Source organism: Zootoca vivipara, chromosome 13, assembly GCF_965207765.1.
Source record: "Zootoca vivipara chromosome 13, rZooViv2.hap1.1, whole genome shotgun sequence".
NCBI lineage: Eukaryota > Metazoa > Chordata > Lepidosauria > Squamata > Lacertidae > Zootoca > Zootoca vivipara.
In genome coordinates, this window is record NC_142596.1 from 41,771,527 (window position 1) to 41,797,830 (window position 26,304).

At 44.2% G+C, this 26,304-nt stretch overlaps 1 long non-coding RNA gene across 1 annotated transcript; it reads left to right on the forward strand.

The window, feature by feature from the left end:
* Positions 1-7,559: 7,559 nt before the first annotated feature.
* On the forward strand, positions 7,560-15,016 carry LOC148683705 (uncharacterized). The gene is made up of 3 exons (XR_015946816.1): positions 7,560-8,039; positions 12,353-12,746; positions 14,479-15,016. It is a non-coding gene; the product is annotated as an uncharacterized LOC148683705 (long non-coding RNA).
* Positions 15,017-26,304: the final 11,288 nt, after the last annotated feature.

A 26,304-nucleotide genomic window follows, 5' to 3' on the forward strand; every position in this document is an offset into this window, starting at 1 on the left:
TTGCTGCATATATTTCAACAATCCCAAAGTTTGAGAATCAGCAGCATGGATGTTGTAGAAGTGTGGTGATCTGTCACAGAACAACCCCATTGAAGAAGATTACAGTGGTTACCCAGACCTTGTTGCTGGTTGCGAAGGGGCCCCCATGACAGTTCAAGTTCCAGGGTCCCAAAAATGTAGGTCTGCCACTGGACCTAAGTCAAAGTGTTGGATATGGCCTATAAAGTCCCTTATAGGAGACTGTATCTCCCCATAGCAACCCGCCCAGGTGCTAAGATTCTTGGGTAAAAGCTCCCTCTCACACCTCTAAACCAGGCCACTGTGGACAAGGTGAAAATGTTTGGAAGATACCAGTTGCTTATCCCTTCTGCGTGCTACCTGTCAATTGTAAGTTCACGCAAGCAGACATGGTAGCTTTAGAGGACGGGTGGTGAACCTATGAGACAATATCCACCAGCCACAATCAACATGGCCAGTGATCAGGGATGTTGGGAGGTGTAGCCAATATCTGGAAAGTCACAGGTTCCCCACACTTGCTCTGAAACTTTATTGCCTAGTGTCATCCCCCTCTCCGTGCAGCTGTCTACAAATTATCCTCCCCCTCCCCAGCTCTTCTACAGCCATCTATTACATAGGCAATTCTAATTATTGAAAAACACACATGGCCATGCTCTGGATGAACTTGGAAACAGTTCAAATAAGTCTCAGGTTTGGAAACTCTTTAAGAGCATAGTGTGCCAAGTGGTGATTTCATAACAAAGGAACGGTTAATTTCACACTTCAGATAACATCCCCCCACCCCCCAGTAAAACATGTTGGTACAGGAATTACTAAAGGTCAAAGACACTGGGGAAGCATAATCAGTCATTAATCCAGATAATTAGATATTAACATCAGGCTGGGGTTCAAGGGGTAGTCGTGGGGGAAGACTGTGTTGAACAAGCTGAGGTTTCTCCCTTCTAATTATCATCGCTGTCTGCAAATTTCTTCTGTCGGAAAACAAGTAGCATTTTTTACTTCAATGGAATTCCTCTGAGGGTACATATGGCTGAGGCGCAATCAGCAAAAAATTGTGTCTGTCCACCCACTGCAACATTTCAAAAGTGCCCAGACAATTAGGTAGGATTCACGGAGGCCACGCACAGACTCGTTGAAATCTACAAATCCGTCCCGCAGAAGAAGGAAATGCAACAAAATTTCTCCTTAAATATTGCTTCCTTTGGAATGCAGTAATTGTCTGTGGAGATCAGGGGCAGGTGTTGTGCCCTCTGAAGCAATCTGGATGTCAATGAATCACTGTCCGTCTCCTCCTGTCTAAGGACAGGATGAATGTTGGGCAGGTTTTGAAGGATGAAACTTTTAGTGGCTTTCTGTAATGGGTTGCCATTTAACCAAGATCCGTGGGATTCAATCTGCCTTTGATTTGAAAGGAGATAAAGCATATACCCAATCCATCAATAAATGACTCTAAGGCTTGTGGAGATATTCAGAGTGCATGAGAATTTGCAAGGTCATCTAATATGGAGTTTGTGCCTTACTCCAGAACTGTTTTCATTACAGCTAGCAGTTAGAAGGACTATAACTTTAAGAAATGGTTGCTGAGTTTGTTTTCTCTTTCCCCTTTTATGCCATGCCTTTTGTATTGCTAGCAGTGAGCAGGGTCGGCAGCCCCGAAGAAGAAGAAGAAGAAGAAGAAGAAGAAGAAGAAGAAGAAGAAGAAGGAGTAGTAGTTTGGATTTGATATCCCACTTTATCACTACCCGAAGGAGTCTCAAAGCAGCTAACATTCTCCTTTCCCTTCCTCCCCCACAACAAACACTCTGTGAGGTGAGTGGGGCTGAGAGACTTCAGGGAAGTGTGACTAGCCCAAGGTCACCCAGCAGCTGCATGTGGAGGAGCGGAGACACGAACCCGGTTCCCTAGATTAGGAGTCTACCGCTCTTAACCACTACACCACACTGGTACAGGCATCCCCAAACTGCGGCCCTCCAGATGTTTTGGCCTACAACTCCCATGATCCCTAGCTAACAGGACCAGTGGTCGGGGAAGATGGGAATTGTAGTCCAAAACATCTGGAGGGCTGAAGTTTGGGGATGCCTGCCCTAGTAGAATATTGATTCATGCTTGCATTTATACCAGGGATGGGGAACCTTTCACCCTCCAGGTATTGGACTTCAATTCCCATCATCCTTAACCATCTGCCATGCTGACTGGGTTTGGTGGGAGTCCCATAACATTTGGAGGGCCACCGGCTCCCCATCCCTGCCACAAGGCAACCCACTGTAAGGGAACCTGGGAGGGGGCAGAAACTAGACCGCCAGTAACCTCAGTTTACCCATTGTGGTTGTGCAGCTGCTTGTGTCTCTCAACCCAGCTCTGGCACATCCATTTCTACAGGAGGCTATAAAACCCTTGACCCATATGCATACTTTTCAGAAGCGTCTGACTCCAGAAGTTTGCATGCTGAGTCATCACCACACTGACCTCCTTGTTACCAGGTGCGTCTCTGGGGCCAGCTCCAGGTTTTGGTGTGTCCAACAAGAGCTCAACACTTGCACCACTTCTTTGATTCTTAACCAGCCTTCCTTGCTGGTTTCCTGAATTCCAGCAGAGCAGCGGGCTGGGTGGAGGTTGGCCAGGTACAAATATCTCCCCCCTGCCAAAAGAGGATTTGCATCACCAGAAAAAAACAAGGACAGGACACTGATTTGCATAACATTTCCATAGATGATTTATATGTTACAGGCCCACCTTTTGGAATAATTACTATAATTTAAGCTGAAATACGTTGCATTTTACCATAGTGAGGAAGGCACTGATTTGGGTGCTGGCTCAGTTTGCTGACCGGGTGCGGCTAACTTTGCATCAGCAACTTCAAGGTTCTCGCTCTTCCTTGTTATGCTTCCTTATCTTGCAAACCAGACTTTGGGCACAGCCGCACCATACATTTAAATCACTTGGATACCACTTTAAACAGCCATGGCTTCCCTCAAAGAATCCTGGGAACTGTAGTTTGTGAAAGTTGCTGAGAGTTGTTTGGAGACCCCAATTCACCACCTCCTCCTCCTCCTCCTCCTCCTCCTTACACCCAACCCTTCAGGCTAGGTCTCAGAGAGCTGCAATTCCCAGAGTTCCCTGGGAAGAGAGGTTGACTGTTAAACCACTTTGGGAGTTGTCGAACAACTCTCAGCAACCCTAACAAACTACAGTTCCCAGGATTCTTTGGGGGGGAGCAATAAGTGTTTAAAATGGAATGATACTCCTTTTAGCATATTGTGCAAACGGGGCCAGGCTGTCTAGAAACAGACCCATGGGAGACAGCAGAGGAAGAAGAGATATATGGAGGGGTGGGGGAAGGTGCTTAACAGGGAGAGAATATGCATTTGTTTTTTGTTACATGTACTTAGGTTGGGTTCGATGAATCCGCCAGTTTTCTTTTATTTTCCTAAACCCAGCTCTCTGCATTTCTGCAGCAATTTGTGTGTGTGTGTGTTGTTGTTGTTGTTTTTTAAAAGTATTTTTTATTAAAGATTTATTGAATTACAAAGGTGTCTCTCATATTTTTACATGTATCATTTTTGCAAATCAGTTTCATTTGTTAAGACACTAAGAAGAAAGAGGGAAAACAAGGTAAGGGGTGGGATGGTGGGTGGGGTGGGATTAGGTGACGATGTTTCTGTTTTGCTTAATATATGTAGGGCTTGATGTCAGCTTTGTTTGTGAAGGTTCTCCTTCATTCGCTTGTGTTCTTTTGGTGGTGAGAGAGATTGGGGTTGGCCAAGGGTGTGGTTGTTCATTTGTGATTGGCTATTGTGGTCTTTGTTTTCATGTGTGAGTGGGGTGGGTGGGTATTTTTGGGTCAGCTCAGGTTAGCCATACTGATTTGTATGTTGGTGGTAAATTTTTGTCATTATCTTGTTGGGTTGTGTGTGTGTTAAAGGGGAACCACACCAGGGTGAAGGCATCCTCTTCTATTTGTCCCCGTGCCAGTTTCAGCTTGTTGGTTAGTTTTTCTAGTAAGGCTGTTTCCCATACCATTTGGTACCATTGGTCCAGGCTTACTCCTGACAGGTCTCTCCAATGTCTGGTTATGACATTTCTGGTTGCTGAAAGTAGGTGGGTTATGAGGTCTTTGTGGGTATGTGGGTGTTTTTTTAAAAAAAGATCCTCATTCAAATTTGCCAGCATTTTAGTGTGATTTCTCCTAATCCACACATTTGCAGTTTTGACTAATATACCTGTTTTTGCAGGTATATTTTTTCTTCCAATGTAATGCATGAATGTATACCTCTTTATGCAAATATCGCCCTAATCTAAGATTTTTTTTTGCACATGTTCTTTGGCCCCATCAGAAAATCTGGGGAAGTGCGAATTTAGAAAATTAATTGAGTTGTCAGTGCACTTGTTTGTTCAAACCGTGTGAATTAGGTAGCTTTTCAATAAGATGCGAACAAAATCAAATCTCTCCCTCATGCCTAATTTAGGCATAGATAAATTACTGGAATGGGGAAATTGTGACACACACACACCCCGCCGGTGTTTCCAAACTGCAACATCATCCTTGAACGCCATGCCAACTGAGGCTGATAGAATTTCAACAATATCAAGGAGGACACAGTTTCCCCACCCAATGCAGTATGCAGTACTCAGCGAAGGTTTGCAGAATCCAAATCAAAAATGAACATGTATGGACGTCATAATAATTCATCCTGCAGGAGGTTGGACTAGAATGATGTTCCTTCAGGTCCATTCCAGCTCAACAATTCAATAATTTACATTTTATATCCCACCTTTTCTCCTGAAGTGGAAAAGGCGATGTTGATGGGGTTTTAAGGTGGTCTCCTACTGTCAAACCACAGAGCCTAGGGCTTGCTGATCAGAAGGTCGGCAGCTCAAATCCCCGCGATGGGGTGAGCTCCTGTTGCTCGGTCCCAGTTCCTGCCAACCTAGCAGTTCGAAAGCATGTCAAAGTGTAAGTAGATAAATAGGTGCTGCTCCAAGCGGGAAGGTAAACAGTGTTTCCGTGCGCTGCTCTGGTTCGCCAGAACCGGCTTAGTCATGCTGGCCACATGACCTGGAAGCTGTACGCCGGCTCCCTCGGCCAATAATGCGAGATGAGCGCCGCAACCGCAGAGTTGGTCACGATTGGACCTAATGGTCAGGGGTCCCTTTACCTTTACCTACTGTCAGGTGACAGAGTAAACAACCCCCACTGCAGGTTGCCAGGAATGGATAAGACAAGGAAAAATTCTTACTATCTGCTTTTTATTCAATATTTACAGAGAGAGGCTTGGAACGCATTCTCTTGGAATAATGGCGTTGTCCCAAGTGACTCTCCCTCCCCATTTTCTCCCCCTTCCTCATTTGTCTTCTCCTCTATGGATGGCACTGAGGGCCCTTTGCTTCTGAGCCCTTTTCTCTCCTACTTTCAAGGCTTGCCGGATTCTGGGAGAGGGGGGTTCTGGAATGCTTTCTAAAAACACTGAGTCTGTCAGCTTTTGCCCTCCTGGTGCTTCCCCTTCCTCCTCCTCCTCTTCCTCCTCCTCCTCTTCCTCCTCCCATTATTTCCCAGCTTTTCCCCTCATCTGCCTCTGAGCTGTGATCTCCCTCAAACCCCTGTTGTAATTCTGAACTGTCTCCTTCTTCTCTTGAAGGGTCAGGCTGGGGAGGCGCTCTCCACCATTATTCCTCTGCCCAGCCCCTGACACCCACCCATCTCTGAACCAGAGGCTAATCCGTTCAACATCAGCAAGGTTACTGCATCACGTGTCTTCACATCACAGCTTGGGACTATGTTTTGCAGGCACATGGTGCACTAATCTCAGGTATGGTCAAGAGGTGAGATGAACCGCCCCCTTTTAAAGGAAACGGATTGGCTTTTTTAAAACAACAACAAAAATGAAAACAAACCTGAAATCACACAAAACAGGCAGGGGAAAAACGGACATGAAAATGGAATCTGTTCTGTGGGTTTCACACCCGGCCCTAGCCCAGCTGATCATCCCCTTGGCACATTTTGAAGACTGTGATAAATCCTGATTTTCCATCCCTGGGCTAAGCACCTCTCCCAAACAATCTATAGCTGTGCTCACAAGTTAGCACAAAGCCAGTGAGCTCATATGCATGTCGGCTGCTTGGGAATGACATCGTGCCATGACGAATCCTTCTCCTGCAGCTGTCAGGGCTGGACAAAGTATCAGCACCCCCCCCTTCTCTCTCTCTCTCTCTCTCTCTCTCTCTCTCTCTCTCTCTCTCTCTGTGTGTGTGTGTGTGTGTGTGTGTGTGTGTGTGTCCCATTCATGGAACCTTAGAGATGGAGGACACCTAAAGGGTATCTAGTTTATCCTTTGCCAAGAGGCCAAAACATTTTATTCCCCTAGCCAACCTCTCATAGATTGTCCTGCACAACTTGGGTTCATCTGGGTCAGGAATCATTTCAGGAATCATTAATCCCAGCTTGCTTCATCATGTTTCATCAATTGCATCTGCTTCTCTCTCTCTCTCTCTCTCTCTCTCTCTCTCTCTCTCTCTCTCTCTCTCTCTCTCTCTCTCTCTCTCTCCATTTTTGCTAGAGCTGGGCAGTGGTCAGTTAGGTAATTTTTGACTCCAAATATTCTCCACTCTCCAGATCAGGGATTGGGGAACCTGGCACCTGGGCCCTCTAGAAATTCCTGGACTCCAATTCCCATAATCCATGACCATTAGCCAGGCTGGCTGGGGCTGATGGGAGTTGGAGTCCAGCAACATTTTTTTTGCCAGGTACACCCTAACCCCCACCCCTGCTTTAGATGGCAATGCTTATTACTTCTGTTGCTTCCAAATGTGGTGTGCCAGCCCAGCTGCCCTGGGGGGTCCTCCTGCTGATTCTACTAAATTGGGTTCTGGATTTGTGTCCCAAATTGGTGGTGGGTGAAAATGGCCCTCCATAAACCTCCATCCTATTCACTGGAGAGAAAATGGCAGTAATGGTGATGGGAGGATTGTTGCTGAATAGTCTCTAACCAGCAAAATATGCCAGTAATTTGGGGAGGCATGGCGCTCACCATTAACTGAGTTAGAGGCATGCCTTCCCTCCCTCCCTTTTCTATATTAATGAATATTCTATTTAATGACACCACAAGTGTCAGCGATGATGGCAGCTTGGGCACCATATGCAGTGTAAGGTTAGAGACCTGGACTAGGACCCAGGAAACCAGGAATTCAAATCCCCACTCAGCCATGAAGCTTGTTGTCGCTCAGCCCAACCTACCTCAAGGATTGTTGTTGAGTATGTGTCAGGAGTATGGGCAGGAGTCAGGCTCTGGGGCCTGTAGTGCTTTGCAGGACTGGGGCATGCCTCAACTTGTGCTGGAGAAGCAAGGCGTGGCCACACAGGTGAAGTCCTCAGCTTGTGCTGGAGAAGCAAGGAGTAATCGCCCAGGTGAGGCCACTTGAGATCTCACTGCACCTGGTGGCAGGAGCTGGGAGGGATAAAAGCCCAGCATTTCCCTTCAGCTCTTTGCCACAGCAACGCTATCCCTGCCTGGTTGCATCTGGCCTCCTGTTCCTTGGACCCCTGCCTCGCCTTCGCCTTGCTCCTGCCCCGTGGACCTTCGCCTTGCTTCTCGTTCCTGGATCCTTCGCCTTGCTCCTTGCTCCTTGGACCATTGCTTCGCCTTCGCCTTGCTCCTGCCCCGTGGACCTTCGCCTTGCTTCTTGTTCCTGGATCCTTCGCCTTGCTCCTTGCTCCTTGGACCCTTGCTTCACCTTCGCCTTGCTCTTGCCCCGTGGACCTTCGCCTTGCTTCTTGTTCCTGGACCCTCGCTTTGCCTTCGCCTTGCTTCGTGCCCCGTGGACCTTCGCCTCTGCCTTCGACCCTGCTTCTTCACCACCATCTTGCCTCTGGTCCTGACGCCCGCCGACCGGACCGTGACAGTATGAAATCGGGAGAGGGAAAACAATTAATACTCCCTTGAGCTCCATGGAGGAAAGACGGGATATAAACACAATCAACTGATCCATAAATACTGTATCCTCCAGTATTTATTCTTAGGCACTAGGTGAGGGTAAATGACTTATTCAGTAACTCTCTGATAAAATAGCCCTCTTTGTCCGGGGCGGGGGGCGGGACAGGAGGGCGCTTGAAAAAGTGTTCATAGACATTTCCCCACCCCAACTTTCCCCCTTTATATCAATTATTCTCTATCTCCTTCTCTACAAAATCATAACTTAAAACAGACAGAAAGATGTAGGAATCTGGGTCCTGAACTCACTGTAGGTTGGTCTGTGACTCAGTTTGGGTGCCCAACACCCACAAGTTGAATCTAGGCATGGGAGAAGAACTTGATTCAGTTCACATATAAAGGTGAACCCATCTAATTCACATTTTTCTGAAGCAATCCAAGAATCAAAACAACCATCCTCTGACATTCACACTTCTTCGAATTTTGCAATCCCAGTTCTCCAGCTAGATAATGTGCACCCAAAATGCACATATTAGGGGGAAATGTGTATAAATAATATGAAAAAAATGCATTCCAGTGGGAGAAAATTGCTTTGCAAAATGGTGCATTGTAGGAGAAATTCGCACTAAAATGCTGATGAATTTTCATGAGGAGTTTCAAAAAATAAAATAACGAACAGATGTGGAAATGTGGAGAATTGAAGTTTAGGTTGGAAAACAAGGGACCAAACTTGACACAATTCACCCACACGTAGCTGAACTCTGGTGTTTGTGGCTGATACAGATGCAAATAGGTGCTCAAGTGAATTAGCCAGTTGAACTGCTACAGGGAGAGATCTAAGATGGCTAAGGTTCCTAGCTCATTTTGCCTGGCAGCAGGGATTTTTTTCATCCGGAACATGCAGGAACTCGGTTCCAGCACCTCTCAGATGGGCACCATTACCATTCTAAGTGAGGGAGGTGTTCATGGTGAGTTCCGGCACCTCTTTTTCTAGATAAATAGCTCTGCATGGCAGGAAAGGTCTTCTCATATGGTGATCAGCCATACATTAAACTTCTTTTAAAAAAAATAAAAATGAAACTGTTGTCAGAGGTTGGCAACCAAACAGGATTCCCAAGTGTTCAGTATTTCTTTTCTTTTTTTGGCCTGGACCGAAATTGGTGAATGGCAGTACAATCCATCAGGTTTTCCAAATGAGCTCAGAGGAGCTTGTTCATGGCGATTTAAATATCTGGCAGCCAGCCCACCATTCACTCATATTTTCCAGTTTGTGGGAGAGAATATTATGTATAATGAGGGGCGTTCTGATGTATTTGTTTAGATTCTTTCTTCCTTATCTAGCAAGCTTCAGGGTAGCTTGTGCAACACTGTTTGAAATGAAAAGGTGTAAGCAGCACATGAGAAAGAAGTCGAAAAGGGACAAGGACCTGCTGAGATTGAAGCCACTGAGATAAAAGCTGGAAATAGTCCTAGCCAGTGTGGCCAGTGGTGAAGGATGATGGGAACTGCCGTCCAAAAAACATATCGAGGGCAACAGTTTCCCCATCCCTGGGCATAGCGTATCAGACTTAGATGAGGAAGGCCCAGGATCAATTCCTTACCAAGGGATGGAAGAATCTGTCAAGTTCAGTTCTGTCGTTTTCTCACTTTTCCAATCAGTTCCCCACATTTTGCAGCAATTTGTGATCTGAGGAAAATCCACCAGCCTTTTAGTGCTGAAATTCTCCTAATACAGTGGTACCTCTGGTTACGAACTTAATTCGTTCCGGAGGTCCGTTCTTAACCTGAAACCGTCCTTAACCTGAGATACCACTTCAGCTAATGGGGCCTCCTGCTACCGCCGTGCCGCCGGTGTGCAATTTCTGTTCTCATCCTGAGGTAAAGTTTTTAACCCGAGGTACTACTTCCGGGTTAGCGGAGTCTGTAACCTGAAGTGTTTGTAACCCGAGGTGTTTGTAACCCGAGGTACCACTGTAAACACATTTCTACATGCAGCTTTGAGTAATGTACACCGTTTTGCAAGCAATTCCCCCCAATACATGTATCTTTGTAAAAACATTGTTTTGTTGGAGAACTGCATTGCAAAATTCAGATAAATGCGGCTTTTGAAGGCTATCTGTGTTTCCTGTTTTCATACTGTTGGGAAAGTGTAAATTTGATTCAGCTTTGAATGCATATCAAATCTAATGTCTCCTCAATCCCTACTCTTCGCCAAAGCTGACCTTGGGTCAGTCGTGGTTCCTCACGTCGACCTACCTCACAGGGTTGTTGTGAAAATAAATGAGGAAAGGGGAATGTAGCTGAGCCTGCCAACCTAAGCTGCTCAGGGGAGGGGTGGAATAAAAATGCAAGTCTGATACCAGAGAAAGATTTTGAAGGCCTTCTATTCAAAGGAGGTACAGTCAAAGCACTCCAGAATGCGCCCAAACTAAGACTCCGTCTCCAGCCTTAACCAAACAAATTTCACTCCTTAACCATTCAAAGGGCAGCCATAAATAGCAGCAGACACCTCTGCTCCATGTACACATCTTCTGTTGCTTTCAAGTTCATGTGTGTGTGAGAATGTGTGTTAGTTTTTCATCCTGGTAAATTGGTTTAGTTTCAACCGGTGGATTATAGAATTGCTCTTATCCAACCTCCTTTTCTGAGTGATTTATATTAGTTGCTTAGGAAGAGCACTATAAAAAAATGTGACCCCTCTTGGGGGGTTTCTTCCCTTCACCTCCTGTTGCACAGGCAAGCTGGAAAATCTGTAATATGTGCAAAGCAACAGCATCAAAGGGCTTCTGTCGAGGGACATCTCATTATTTACTGTGTCCTGGTCTCTGTCACGGAGTGGTCACAACACAGAGGACCCACCTGTCCTATACATTTAAAGCAGTGTCATGCCGCTTAAAACAGTCATGGCTTTCCCTAAAGAATCATAGAATTGAAGTGTTGGAAGGGATCCTGAGGATCATCTAGTCCAACCCCATGCAGTGCAAGAATATGCAGCTCCTGGGACTTATCGTTTGTTAAGGGTGCTGAGTTTTCAGGAGAACCTCTCAGAACCACAATTCCCAGAGTGGTTTAACATTCAATATCTCTTCCCAGGGAACTGTAGCTCTGTGTGGGGAAGGGGGGGGGTGTCTCCTAACAACTCAGCTACTCTTAACAACCTACACTCCCTAGGAAAGGGGATCATCTGCTCCCATTTTTGGCTGCCTGCAGCTGGTACTCGAAGGCAGAATGCCTCTCTGAACCAGAAACGTTCACATTTGTTATAATGTTAGGACCTGCATCCACACAGAGCTCCACCTCACAGTTCACACCACCTGTGCCATGCTTCCATGATGCCCTCCAGATGTGCTTGGACCACAGCTGCCTTGGACTCCAGATGGTTGGAACGCCTGTATTGTCGTCCAAAACCATCTGGAGGGCACCAGATTGCCGAAGGCTGTTCTGCACCATGGTGCCATCAAACTGTGTTCTGATGAGAATACTGTTTTGCAATGTCCCTGGGTCTCGGGGACAATGTCTAGTGTCAAAGTAGGAGCATAAATGAGATGGTGAGTTTACTGCCACCTCTAGGTTACTCAAAGTGTTCCCATTGCCATGAACTGACACTTGAAGCCACTTCTGCCTTCCTTAACCAAACACACAAACAAATACTGGATGTACCGACAGGAACGTTACAGGTACCTGCCCCTTGAAGCTGCTTATGCCTTTACATAAAGTTCATCTCACAATTTAGGAGAATATGGCTCTGCACTGTCCGAGAGTGGCTTCTGATGTGCTATCTGAAGAGAATAGGTCTTACTCTCCCCCCCCCCACTCCTTTCTTCAGTTTGGGCAACATAAAAGTTGAAATACATTCATTTCCAGGCTCAACAATATTGTGTTGTTCTCACCCATCCAATTTGGTGAGCTGTGTCCCTCTACAAAGAAGTTGAACGTGGCTGTCCCAAATCTCCCTGAGAGATAGAGATGATAGATAGAGGGAGAGGGAGAGGGAGAGGGAGAGGGAGAGGGAGATGGAGATGGAGAAAGAGCTTGTAATGCTTGTTGAACAGTCACTGGGATCTTTTCCCTGTCATTTCTAAGCTTCCAGAAAAATCGTTCCCCCTAAACCTTTAATTCTACTGCCACCTCGTGGGAAAAATAGGGCCTTCCCTAACATTCTGTTTTGTTTTTTAAAACTTCATCACCTGGATAATGTTCACGTCTGTCAGGTTGAATTGAGTTATTTTTTTAAGCGGGGACCCCAAACTCTAAATTGTTCATGTCTGTTTTGGGGGGCTCTGTAGTCTAACAGCTGTATGGTAGAATTGGTAGGGGGGGAATGTTCTGTACAGTAATTCTATAATGGTTAAGATGAAGTGTATCTATATTAAGGTTACACAAACAAATGACTTCTTTTTTTTTAATAGCCTGGGAAAGGGGAACCCTTTTGCATTCCTGGGGAAGTTTCCAGCCTCTTAGTCAACGTCTCAAGCTGTTGGTAATCCCAGCGAAATGAGATACGCCATGGGGCAGAGTTTTCCGCTGATTCGGGGTGATGTGTGGCGGAATTCCCCTCAGCCGATCCGCCAGGAAATCCAGATGGACACACAAGTCAACTTTCTCTCTCAACCCCCAACACTCCTTCTGTGTAATTTCAACGCATTTGCTTTCACTAGAGGCAGCAGCTCAGCAAAACTTTGGATGGCGCTGGCGGATCTGTCTGCTCCCATCTCCTCCCATGAATCCAGAGCCAGCGCCAAGACATTTGGGCACCTGAGGAGAACCACAAAATGGCGCCCCCTCCCCGCCAGGGAAGAAGGGGTGAGTGAATATCTACTTCAGGGACTATTTGGAGAGAGGGGATAAAGATCTGCATCGGGGGCTGCTGCCCCTGTGGATCCTGCCACCTGAGGCAATTGCCCCGCCTTGTCTCATGAGTGAGCCAGCTCTGCATGGATCCATTTTGGATTGAACTCTAGACCATTTGAAATCAGGGCCTAGCACCCCAAAACAAATCTATATCTAGGCTTTTAGAGGTCTGCAGATTTTGGCAATGATGTGGTTAGGTAATTGTAGGCCAGGCATCCCCAAATTGCGGCCCTCCAGATGTTTTGGCCTACAACTCCCATGATCCCTAGCTAACAGGACCAGTGGTTGGGGAAGATGGGGATTGTAGTCCAAAACATCTGGAGGGCCAAAGTTTGGGGATGCCTGTTGTAGGCTCTGGCCTGAATAATATTTCAACCTCCCTGCTCCTATTTAGATGGGACTGTGTATCACCTTTCTTGCTTCCCAATGAAGGAAGCCAGTCCTGCTGTGTTGGGGTCCCCTTTTGCTGAGAGGAGCCCTGTATCTCCACCCCCAAAGTCCTACCCTGAAAGGTTAACTGCATCCTGAAGGATAAAAAGCAGCGGGTGGAAGGCAGAGAGGCCAGCAGTAGGTGGCGCCAGAGCCAGTGGCAGGCAGACTCAGAGCTGATGAGAGGCAAGGTCAACTAATTCTAGCTTTGGTCTCCTCCTCCAACTCCTTGCTGAGTTCTAAGGCAACACAAGGAAGGAGGAGGGCTGGTTGTAAGTAAGGGGGCAGGCAGGCAGATGTTGGCTGGCAACTGACATTGGAGGGCATAGCTCTGTTTGGCCCAATGAGCCCAGCCTCCGCTGCCAATGTTTCTGGCCATTTTTAAGAGCCCTGATCCGTGGTTCACATTTTCTGCTACTTGTAGGCGTCCTGATCCACTATTCAGAAATTCATTTTTTTTTTTGGTGGGTCACATTCACACACACACACACACACACACACACACACTCTCTTTTATGATTTTCAGTTTTATACATTTCAATAATTTTACAGTCATTTTAACATTTCAAAACTTGACTTCCTTCCCCTTCTTTCTACAGTTCCTTAAATGTATTTTAAATATTTTCTGCATATCCAAATTAACTTAATTTGTTCATTTATTCATCTACTTTAAATATATGTTGTTGTTTAGTCGTTTAGTCGTGTCCGACTCTTCATGACCCCATGGACCAGAGCACGCCAGGCACTCCTGTCTTGCACTGCCTCCCGCAGTTTGGTCAAACTCATGTTTGTAGCTTCGAGAACACTGTCCAACCATCTCGTTTAAATATATACATCTACTTTAAATATATACTCTTATAAAACTGCAGGTTATTACAACAATCCTGCTGATGTTCTTATCTGTTTACAGTTTGTTTGTAAATATTCAAAAAAACCATTTCCATTCTTTTATAAAAAGTTTGTTATCTTGATTTCTTATTTTCCCAGTACGTTTTGCCATTTCTGCATATTGCATAAGTTTTTGTATCCATTCTTCTTACGCTGGGACATTTTTGCTGCTGTAGTTGCATACATGAATAAATTTTTATACAGTTTGGGTAGTTCTGTCCCTATAATTCCTAAAAGGAAAGCTCCTGGCTTTTTGTTGGATTACTTTCTTGGCCATTTTTTTGGTATCCTGAGCCATGTGCCAAGTTTTTGCTGATTGCTGTTTTTTGTCTCCTTATCATGGGCCATGTTTTTGCTCATTTTTCAGAGTCCTGATACTGATGAATTGGAAAAATAAAAAGGTAGCTCCCTTCTATGATTGGATCGAAGATGTATACAAATTCACAACATATGAACAACTTGCATATAAACGCAGACTTGATATGGACAAATTCAATGATATTTGGAATCTATTGTTACAAATACTGTAATAGGTGAAGTACAATAACAACCTTGTAAAGTTAAAAAAGAAAAGCATTGCTTCACAAAGCAGCCATTTTCCCCTTTTGGATGAAGGAAATGTTGGTGCCCAAGAAAACAACAACAACAACAACAACTTTAGCATTTTTAAATACCTGTACCAAACAAAAGTGTGTGTGTGTGTCCAAATTTATCTATCATCTATATCTATCTATCTATCTATCTATCTATCTATCTATCTATCTATCTATCATCTATCTATCTATCTATCATCATCTGTCTATCATCTATCTATCATCATCTATCTAATCTCCTGCCTGTTTACTGAGGTTCTTGCGGCAGCCTTCAATGTATTGAAATGCAATAAAAATAAGCTTGATTCTAGAGTCCCTTTAGGAGTTCAACTTATCTGACATGCTGCTGCTATATGGTTTGTTTGTTTGTTTGTTCCTGCCATCTAGTGGCAGATGAAAGTTGGGATGTGGGAGAGAGAGGAAGAGGATTTTGTTAAATTCTTTTCAAAAGCTCTTTGAGGGCTGAAATAGATGTGCTGTGGTATAAAGCCCTGTACAATTTGGGACAAAGATTTATAAAAATCTTGAATTTTGCAGGAGCTGATTCTGCGTCCGGCAGAATCACGTCATGTGGCTTCTTAGTGGATTGTACCACTTCAGATTGCAGACGGTGGTATCACATGTACAGTTTCTCACACAAACTAACCATACCTGTACTTAGAAAACTAGCATCACCGGAAGCCTGCTTTTAGCTGAAGTACTTACTGTATGTATAAAAGTATTTCTATATCACCCTCTTGCAATACGTCTGGGGGATGTGCAATATCATTAAAAAAAACAAAGCAATGTAAAACAATAATTAAAATGGGTAGCTGCTCAAGAGACATTTCAGGCTACTGCATAGGCCTCTCAGTATAAGAAATCCCTTTTAAAAAGCTCCTGGATGTAAGAAAGAAAGGATGCCTTTCATTCTTCTTCTTAGGCATATGTTACCAGGTGCTGGTCACTGTGTACAAAACCTTTTGCAGCTTGAGTATTCCTAAAAGATAATGCCACTCCTTATATACCTAATTGATAGGTGTACTCTGCAGGAGCGGGACCACATTATCAGGAGGTCCATTCAATACAATATAGGAATCAGGCCTTTAGTATTGTGGCACTTAGCTTTTGGAATCCCCTCACATTTGTTAGGAGAGCTTGCATCTTGGGGGAATTAGATGGAAACAATCACTTAAAGTTTCTGGAGTTCAAAGGCTTTATTCATGCAGGAATGGCTATCCAGTGGTACTTCGGGTTACAAACTTAATTCATTCCAGAGGTCCGTTCTTAACCCGAAACTCTTCTTAACCTGAGGCACGCTTTCGCTAATGGGGTCTCCCGCTGCCGCCGCATGATTTCTGTTCTCATCCTGAGGTAAAGTTCTCAACCCGAGGTACTACTTCTGGGTTAGTGGAGTTTGCAACCCGAAGTGTTTGTAACCCGAAGCGTTTGTAACCCAAGGTACCACTGTATCTTGGTAAGAACTATTTACAGGATGAATAGAAATGAAGGAGAGAAATAGCAGACATCTTGTCTCAATAAGTATAAAGAGTAAGCAAGAAATGGCAAGGTTTTTAGGGTTGGAGTTGATGCTATTCTAGGCTGCATCAACAGAAGTATAGTGTCAGGATCAATGGAAGTAATAGTCTTACTCTATTCTGCCTTGGTCAGGCTACCACTGGAGTACTGTGTCCAGTTCTGGGCACCACAATTGAAGAAGGATATTGACAAGCTGGAACATGTGCAGAAGAGGAAAATTGATGATCAAGGGTCTGGAAAACAAGCCTTATGAGGAACAGTTGAGGGAATTTGGGTCTGTTTGGCCTGGATGAGAGGAGATATGATAACTATCTTCAAATGTCTCAAGAGCTGTCACATGGAAGATGGAGCAAGTTTGTTTTCTCCTGCTCCAGAGGCTAGGACTTGAACCAAGTTACAAGAAAGGAGTTTCCAACTAAACATTAGGAAGAACTTTCTGACAGTAAGAGCTGTTTGAGAGAGAAATTGACTCCCTCAGAAGTTGGTGGACTCTCCTTCTTGCAAGTTTTTAAATAGAGATTGGATGGCCACCTATCACTGATGTTTTAGTTGAGATTACTGCCTTGCAGGGGGATTCCCTTCCAACTCTACAATTCTTTGACCCATGTGTCTAATCCACAGTGGGCCTCTCAGGCCTGCATAATATATTTAAGCTATTGATCTGATTTACATGAGTGACATTAACTTTGTTTTGCCTCTTGTCTAGTGATTATCAGCACCCCAATCTTGTGGCTGAGAATTATGTAAGTTAAATAGGCTTCATTGAAAGAAGCTCTTTATCTTGTCTGCCCTACAAATGTGGGTGCCCCCTGAGACCAATCAGTATGAAAGGGAAATAAATATTTTCTTGCATGGAAGCAGGTTCCTAGTGTGACCTTAACCATTTACTAACATCTTTCTGTCTAAAACAGGATGGTCCATTAAAGGGAGGGAGGCAAACATAGAGATTAGACAATGTTGTCATCTGCTGCCCCCTTGCTTCCAAAGGTGGCTACTATATCTAGTTTGTGTTGGATTCTTTCCCTAGGCATTGATTCTTAAGGTTGTTGGAACTGCTAGAACTGCTTTTACATAGTGGTTGCTCAACTGATATGCAAGAACCACAGCCTCTTCCTTGAATCTCTTCCTGGGTACCACAGATTTCATGCTAGTACTGAACATTCCAAAGCACAGCTGGGAGTGACATGGAATCCCTCTGTAGGGTTTGTATTCTCAATTTACAAGCTGTCTGCGGCCACCAAGTGGAACCATTGTCATGTGAAAGTATTCCCTAGAGTGCTTCCTGACTGAAACTGACATGGGTGTATTTGGACCAGGAAAATTGCACCATATAGGAGAAGGAAGGCATTTTGGGGCAGTAAAATATCACAAGTACAGTGGTACCTCTACTTACAAATTTAATGCGTTCTGAATGCACATTTGTAAGTCGAAAAAAATTGTAAGTCGAATCCCATAGGAATGCATTGGGAGAAAAAAAAATTGTAAGTAGAAGCAACCCTATCTAAAAATTCGTAAGTAGAAAAAATCCTATCTAAACCGCATCCAAGATGGCGGATGGAGCTCCGTTTGTAAGTAGAAACATTCATAAGTAGAGTTACTCGTAAGTAGAGGTACCACTGTACCTCTTCCTGTCACTGGCAGTAGACTAGAACAGAAGAGGGCCTTGCTGGATCAGGCCAAGGGCCCATCTAGTCCAGCATCCTATTCTCACAGTGGAAAAATGAATGCCTGTGGTGAACCAGCAAGCACAAGAGCACGCTTTCCTCCCATGATTTCCAGCAACTGACAAGCAGAAGCATTGCTGCCTCTGGCCATTGAAGAAGAGCCCATGGCTAGCAGCCATTGGCAGCCTTATCCTCCATGAATTTGTCCAATCCTCTTTTAAAGCCATCCAAATTGGTGGTCATCACTGCCTCCTGTGGGAAGGAGTTCCATAGTTTAACTACGCACTCTGTGAAGAAGTACTTTCTTTCATCTGTCCCGAATCTTCCAACATCCAGTTTCTTGGGATCTCTACGGGTTATAAGAGAGTGAGAAAAACTTTTCTCTATTGGCTTTCTCTATGCCGTGCAGAATTTTATAAACTTCTATCACATCATTTCTTACTCACCTTTTCTCTGAGCTAAAAAGTCCATTGATGTTATTGTATTAACACTCAGTGAAGATAATGATAATGATAACAACAACAACAATTAATTATTTATACCCTGTACATCTGGCTGGGCAGCTTCCAACACTAACAACAACAACAACAACAACAACAACAACAACAACAAAAATTAATAGTAATAGTCTGACCCAATATAAAAAGTCACAATAACTTTAAAATAAACAACTTATATCAAATAAAGCAATATTCAACAATCCATTAGAATCCAACAGTAAGCAGTAAAATTAAAGGTAAAGGGACCCCTGACCATTAGGTCCAGTCATGACCAACTCTGGGGTTGCAGCGCTCATCTCGCGTTATTGGCTGAGGGAGCCAGCATACAGCTTCCAGGTCATGTGGCCAGCATGACTAAGCCGCTTCTGGCGAACCAGAGCAGCACACGGAAACGGCGTTTACCGTATTTTCCGTTATAATAATACACACTTTTTTCCTCCTAAAAAGTAAGAGGGAATGTCTGTGCGTCTTATGGAGCAAATGTGTGGTCCCTGGAGCCAAATTGCCCAGGGGCTAAAGGCAGATCGTGTTTTTTTTTATTAAAAAAGAAAGAGCTAAAGGCTAACAAGAGGGAAAGAGAAAGGAATCCGCTTAGCAGCTGATTGCAACAGATCGGGGAGGGAGATAAGAGAGCTAGCTCCATTCCCGGCCCCTCCTGGCCCCTTGTCTAGGCCTCAATTGTTGTCTGCAGAGGGAGACATGCAACTGGCTGATTAGATTATCTGTCTGGAAACTGTAGAAATGGGTCCCTTTCCTTTCCTCTAGAAGAAGCTGCAGAACTGTGAGTTGAACCCCATAAAAACAGGATTTTCCCCCTTTGCAAGGAAACTCAGAAACTTTGAGCTGATCCTAAAAAATCGAGCTTTCCCCCTTTGCAAAAAAGATGCACAAGTCTGAGCTGACACCCCCCCAAAAGGGGGCTTTCCCCATTTGCAAAAAAGCTGCACAACTTTGAGCTGATCCTAAAAAAATGGAGCTTTCCCCCTTTGCAAAATAAGCTTCCTCGAATATTTAATTGGGGGGCGGGGCAAAGGCACCTAGGCCTCTAGGAGTTAGCTGCTATGCCTAGGACAATTCAAGAAAGCAAAATATATATTTTTGTTTTCTTCCTCTAAAAACTAGGTGCGTCCTATGGTCAGGTGCGTAGCGAAAAATATAGTACCTTCCCACTGTATGGTACCAATATGGTACCTTCCCACCTATTTATCTACTTGAACTTTGACGTGCTTTCGAGCTGCTAGGTTGGCAGGAGCTGGGACTGAGCAAAGGGAGCTTACCCCGTCGCAGGGATTCGAACCACCGACCTTCTTATCGGCAAGCCCTAGGCTCTGTGGTTTAACCCACAGTGCCACCCGCATCCCAAAACAGTAAAATTAAACATCAGCAAATAATAAACGGTTTACACTTATCAATTACAATAAAAAATTACCAATCTATAATCAATTAAGATAACAGCAAATCACAATCCATAAAATACCAGAAAACATACAAAACCATGTAAAAGGGTCAAATTGAGAAACAAGGACACACAACTGATACAATAATTTTTAAAAAGATATCCCCGAACTCCTCTCTTCCCAGCTGCTTCTGCTGTTCTCAAAGTCAAGGTCTGGGGAAGGCTCCCAGAGCTGGAAGGTGGGAAAGCCATTGCCTTATGACCAGCAGAAAGCGTCTCTCCCCATAGTTCTTCCTCTGGAGCAGAGCAGCTCTCCTATAAAGGCTCCCAGGGCCTTTATTATGTACTGCCCTTTCACAACACCCAACATCAGCCACCTGAGGCAGCTGGTTCACTCTGTCTAATGGTAGGACTGGCCTTGAATGCTGTCCCCCTATGCCATTTCAGCCTAGCTTGCCTTGTCTCCAATTTTCCTCTTCTAATTGGAAACCCTTCACTCTGTCTGATGGCAGGGTCAGGCATAAGCAGAAGGTACTGCTGCAGTTCCGCAAAAAGGCATAGATGGGACTAGGGTGGGGGCGATGACTTCACATTTAGATTCGAACCTACCTACGCTTTCTGAAACAATGCAAGAACCAAAACACAACCACCCTTCAAAGTTTGAATTTCTCCGAATTTTGCAATCACCTGCGGGGTAAGGCATACAGTACAATAATGCATACATTGGGGGTAAAGCATGGAAAGAAATGCATATATTTGTGAAAATAACATACAGAAATGCATTATATTGGGGGTGGTGGTAGTGCTGTCATGAGTCCCAGGGTCTTGCCAGGCTGAGACAAGCCTTGAGGGGGAACAGGAAGTTGGCATGGGGGCAGTGATGCCAACTTAAATAAAATATTGTGGGGGTCCAAGTAAGCCCCACCCCACACAATTGATCACATGAAACAGTGCACACATACCATTTGAATGGGAATGCCCATCATCTTGGGGGAGGGGTGGCCCCCTCAAATATTTTATTGTGGGAGCCAAAGTCCCCATGGCCCGCAGGAGTTGTCTCCTAGGCATGGGGGTGGGTGGGCTGAGACTAGAGACTGGAGAGGATGGGTAATTCTCCCTTCTGAAGGAGTGTCTCCACCCCCATCGTTCTGAGGTTCAGCACCGAGGGCCTTCTGGCAGTTCCCTTGTTGCGAGAAGCCAAGTTACAGGGAACCAGGCAGAGGGCCTTCTCGGTAGTGGCACCCGCCCTGTGGAACGCTCTCCCACCAAATGTCAAAGAGAAAACCATCTACCAGACTTCTAGAAGACATCTGAAGGCAGCCCTGTTTAGGGAAGCTTTTAATGTTTAACAGACCGTTGTATTTTAATATTTTGTTGGAAGTCGCACAGAGTGGCTGGGGAAACCCAGCCAGATGGGCGGGGTATAAATAATATATCACCATCACCATCACCATCACCACCACCATCATCATCATCATCATCATCTTAGCATGAGGCTGCCTCAGCTCTGAAGTAGGGCTCCCATCTCCCTTCTTCCCTCCTGTGGAGAGGAGCTCAGCAACGGAATTGCAGAAGGGCATTAGCCCACAAACAGGGATTTCCTTACAGGCAATTGTGAGTGGAATGTGATATTTCAGGTAATCTGATCCTGAGTTACTTAGTGCTTTGTACGTAAATAACAATAGCTTCAAACTGTCTTGGCGGCTGATAAGCAGCCAGTGCAGATCTCTTAGTCATATTATCATATATATATATATGGTAAGAAGCACCATTCACCACCTGGGCTGTAGTATTCTGCACAAGCTGCAGGTGTAAGGACCGCCTCATAGAGAGAGTATTACAGTAATCTATCTGTGAGATATAGCCAGGCTCTTTCTGTACACACTCTACCGGTCAGTGTTGTTTTTTTGCTTTTTTTTTTAAGTCTACAATATTATAACATTTAAAATAGAAAATAAACATGCATTTGATGAAATGATATTTAAAGTAAATTAATGGAAACTCGACGCAATGCGGCATTCCATGTCTGCCAGCCATCAGGAGCTGAACAGACAGCTGTAAATATTCATTTCTTTTTAAATCCATGGAAAGCGAAATGGAACAAGGTGATCAATCTTGATGTGGTTATATAAACAAAACAAATGACTTAATTTGTTTCAGGTTACAAAGACCTGGGCTCCTAAACAGGAGAGGATTTGCGAATTTATATAACAAAGGCATTGCTACCGACACCAAATTACATCTCAATCAATGTTAAAAGGCAACTGACATTTTCCTTTTGATTTATGGATTAACCTTTACATCTAATACAGTCTTAACATTTATTTTCTTTTCATCAGTTTCTGGTATCGCAGCAACACAAGAGCTTATTGTAAGGAACTGACTAAATTAATAGCTTTCCCCCGCCATGGTAAAACGGCTAATGAAAAGTCTGTTTTGTGCAGTTGATGGATGCTCATATTTACACAAATAAACGGAGCCATTATATGACAAATATCACAGAGATCCTGGGGTCTTTCTCTGGGAAGTTAGCATTCTGCACACGGATGGCGATAATCCTTCTGAATGCAAATAGGACATTCATCTGTGCAAAAGTTACATTGATAGCCTTTTGGAGGAGGATTTAGAGCACTCGGGTCTAACATCTGGAGAGCTCTGTTGAACCAGGAATGTAGGGAGCTGCTTTATACTAAGTCAGAGAATTGATCCATCTCTTTTTTTAAATAATCTTTTTATTTGATTTTCAAAAATATAAACATACAACATAAAACAGTACAAAATCCAAATATCGAGATTACTCTGAATCTCCTGACTCCCCCCCCCCCATCCCTTCCACATGTCCTTTTGATTCTATTTCCAACTGCATATCAATACTTCTCCAATTTTTCATCTTCCTAAGTTGTAAACAGGTCAAAACATTAGCACGATTTTAGATACACTTGTAATTTAACAGAACATATAGACATGTTCTATTACATTACAAGTGTATCTAAAATCCTGCTAATGTTTTGACCTGTTTACAACTTAGGAAGATGAAAAATTGGAGAAGTATTGATATTGTATGTACATTATAAACATAAATATTGTATGTACATTATAAACAGAAGTATTGATTTTGTATGTACATTATAAACATTTCCCATTCTTTTTTAAATTTATTGTCTTCTTGCTTCCCAGTTAGTTTTGCCATTTTGACATAGTCCATCAACTTGATTTCCCTGCTTCTCTGGTTGGGGCTGTGACTCTTCCTTCCATCTCTGAGCTAGTAACATCCGGGCGGCCATTGTAGCACACACGAACAGTTTCCTCTGGTCCTTTGGTATCTCGGTACCTATAATTCCTAATAAAAAAGCTTCTGATTTTTTAACAAAAGTTATTTCAAAATTCTTTTTTCATTTCATTATACTGTATATCATTTCCCAGAATTTTTTAGTTATATTACAGGTCCACCACATATGATAGAAGGTACCTTCTTTTTCTTTACATTTCCAGCATATATTGGTACTTGTTCTATATATTTTTGCCAGTTTTACTGGGGTCAAATACCACTGGTACATCATTTTCATATAATTTTCTTTCAAGAGCATGCCGTAAATTTCAGATCTATTTTCCGTAGCCTTTCCCAGTCTGTCATTTGTATATTATGACCCACTTCTTTCGCCCATTGTGTCATCACAGATTCGACCTATTCATCTTTGGTATCCCATTCCAGGAGCAAATTATGCATCTTCGACAGACAACTGGTCCATCTAGTTCAGTATAGTCCACACTGACTGGCAGCGGTTTGAGACCTGGAGTCTCTTCCAACCTTACCTAGAGGATTGAACCTGGTACCTTCTGTATGCAAAGCAGATGCTCTACCCCTGAGCTACAGCCCTTACTCAAAGGAACATGGCCATGATCTATGGGTCAGGACCTGACAGCCCTCCTGAAAGGATGCAAAAGGTCACTTGGAGTGAGCGCAATCCTAAAGGCTTGCCAATTTTTCAGGGAAAGCTTTTCCTGCTGTTTCTTCAAGGCACCCCTGAATGAAGGACACTTGCTTTGGCATAGTTCAAGAAGCACCTGGGCAGCCTGTGGTCCTTCAGATGTTTTGAAGCATCATTGACTACCATCATCCCATATCATGCTGGCTGGGGTTGATGGGAATTGGAGTCCAACAACTTATGGGGGGCAGGTAAAGGTACTCCTGACTGTTAGGTCCAGTCGCGGACAACTCTGGGGTTGCAGTGCTTATCTCACTTTATTAGCCGAGGGAGCTGGTGTACATCTTCCAGGTCATGTGGCCAGCATGACTAAGTCACTTCTGGTGAAACCAGAGCAGCGCATGGAAACACCGTTTACCTTCTGACAGAGCGGTATCTATTTATCTACTTGCACTTTGACGTGCTTTCGAACTGCTAGGTTGGCAGGAGCTGGGACTGAGCAACGGGAGCTCACCCCGTCGTGGGAATTCGAACCGCCGACCTTCTGATCGGCAAGCCCTAGGCCCATTGGTTTACCCCACAGTGCCACCCGCGTCCCTGGGCTATGGGTTACCCCTTATTTGTATGCCACCCTTCATTCATAGATCTCAGGGCAGTTCACAACATAAACGGACAAGATAAAAACACGTCTACCTTGTATTTAGGCAAGACTTTTCTGCATGCAAGGTGTTAGAATTTTACCTGCCCCCTGAAAGTTGCCAAAAACACCAAATCATCAATTGGAAGTAGATTCAGAGTATTTTCTGGCATAATTTGACTCTGAAGTCCTATTATTATTGTCAGGTATACCCAGAGGCACAAACTGTGCTCACATTCTTCTTCTTTTTAAGCCACTGTATGAAAGTAAACAAGTTTGTTCCATTTTCAGAAATATGTTTAATTTCTCAAATACGTTTACTATAGAGAAAACAGAATGTTTACATACCACTTTTGTTCAAACTTCCTTTCTTTGTCATGCCGGGGATTAAAACAATTTCACGTGCAATTTTGCCAAGTTCCTAGCTAATGTCAACACACCAGAAAGGCTGGAATAATTTCTAACTCGTTTGGCTGCCGGTGGGAGAAATTCGCCAGCCAAACAGGCTGTTCCTAGCATGAATCAAAACGGATGTAAAGTCTAGGCAGAGAAAATAAGTTATTCAAAGTATGTCATTCAGTAAATTTATATAATGGTACACATTTATTTCCCCCTTCCCCTTGATTGGCAAGCTCTGTTCAGTATTCCTGTATGAACTTGTGTGGCTCTTAAGATTATTATTGGAAACTTTTCTTTGAGATTCCCTGACTGGGTGAGTTGCACCTGTGGCTGTGTCCTGGTTATGAAATATTTCCCACAAAGGCATTTAACTTGGTTCTGAACTTGCAGGGTTTCAGCCACCAGGTTAAAAAGTTTTGAATAGAAAGTCTGGGGTATAAATACTGAGAACCAATCAAATAATGATTTTAGCATGCGGAGTATCAGTCCACAGGTAAAGGTAAAGGGACCCCTGACCATTAGGTCCAGTCGTGACCGACTCTGGGGTTGCGCGTTCATCTCGCATTATTGGCCGAGGGAGCCGACGTACAGCTCCCAGGTCATGTGGCCAGCATGACAAAGCCGCTTCTGGCAAACCAGAACAGCACACGGAAACGCCGTTTACCTTCCCGCTGTAGCGGTCCCTATTTATCTACTTGCACTTGATGTGCTTTTGAACTGCTAGGTGGGCAGGAGCTGGGACCGAGCAACAGGAGGTCACCCCGTTGCAGGGATTCGAACCGCTGACCTTCTGATCAGCAAGCCCTAGGCTTTTTGGTTTAACTCACAGCGCCACCTGCGTCCCTTAGTCCACATGTAGCCAAATGCAAAAGATGGTGGTATCAGCAGACCTGGGGGGGGGGAATCCAAGTTTTACAGTAGCTCAGCAAATCTTTGGGTGGGTGGGGGGAAATCCAGCATTCCACAGATATAGGCTTTGACCTGGCCAGCAGGGCTTCTTCATCCTTGCCTCCCCTTCTGGAGGAGATTTTTGGGACACATAAGGGGCTACAGAGCAGGCAAGAGGAAAGGAAGGAGCCATTCTGCAAGAGGAGATCTGATCTGCTCAAGCACGAATACGGCTCTCAGGGTCAGGGGAGGAAAAGCAGGCCAGCGAGGACTGAGCACGCTCAGTGGTAATGGAAGGCTGGCTAGCTCTGATGGGGGCAGGGACAGAAAACTGGGTGGAAGGTGGAATGGAATGGAGTATCCTGGAAAGAGGCAGGGCTGTGCACAAGGACCCCCGCCTTGCAATATTTTGTTGTAGAATAATAAAAATAGTAATAGGAGTAAACAGAAAAAAAAATAGAATTAGGTTAAAAAATAGAAATAGGTTAAGAGATCAAAAAGATCAAAGATATCAAAAAGAGTGGATTAAATTTGAGGAATATGTGAAAGAATATTTTAAAAACTGAAAACACCAGTAGGTTTACTTTAGAAAATACAACAAGGATATATATATAGCTGTTGTCAAAATGTATATTGGAAATTCATATAAGAGTATGACAAGCAAGAAACAAA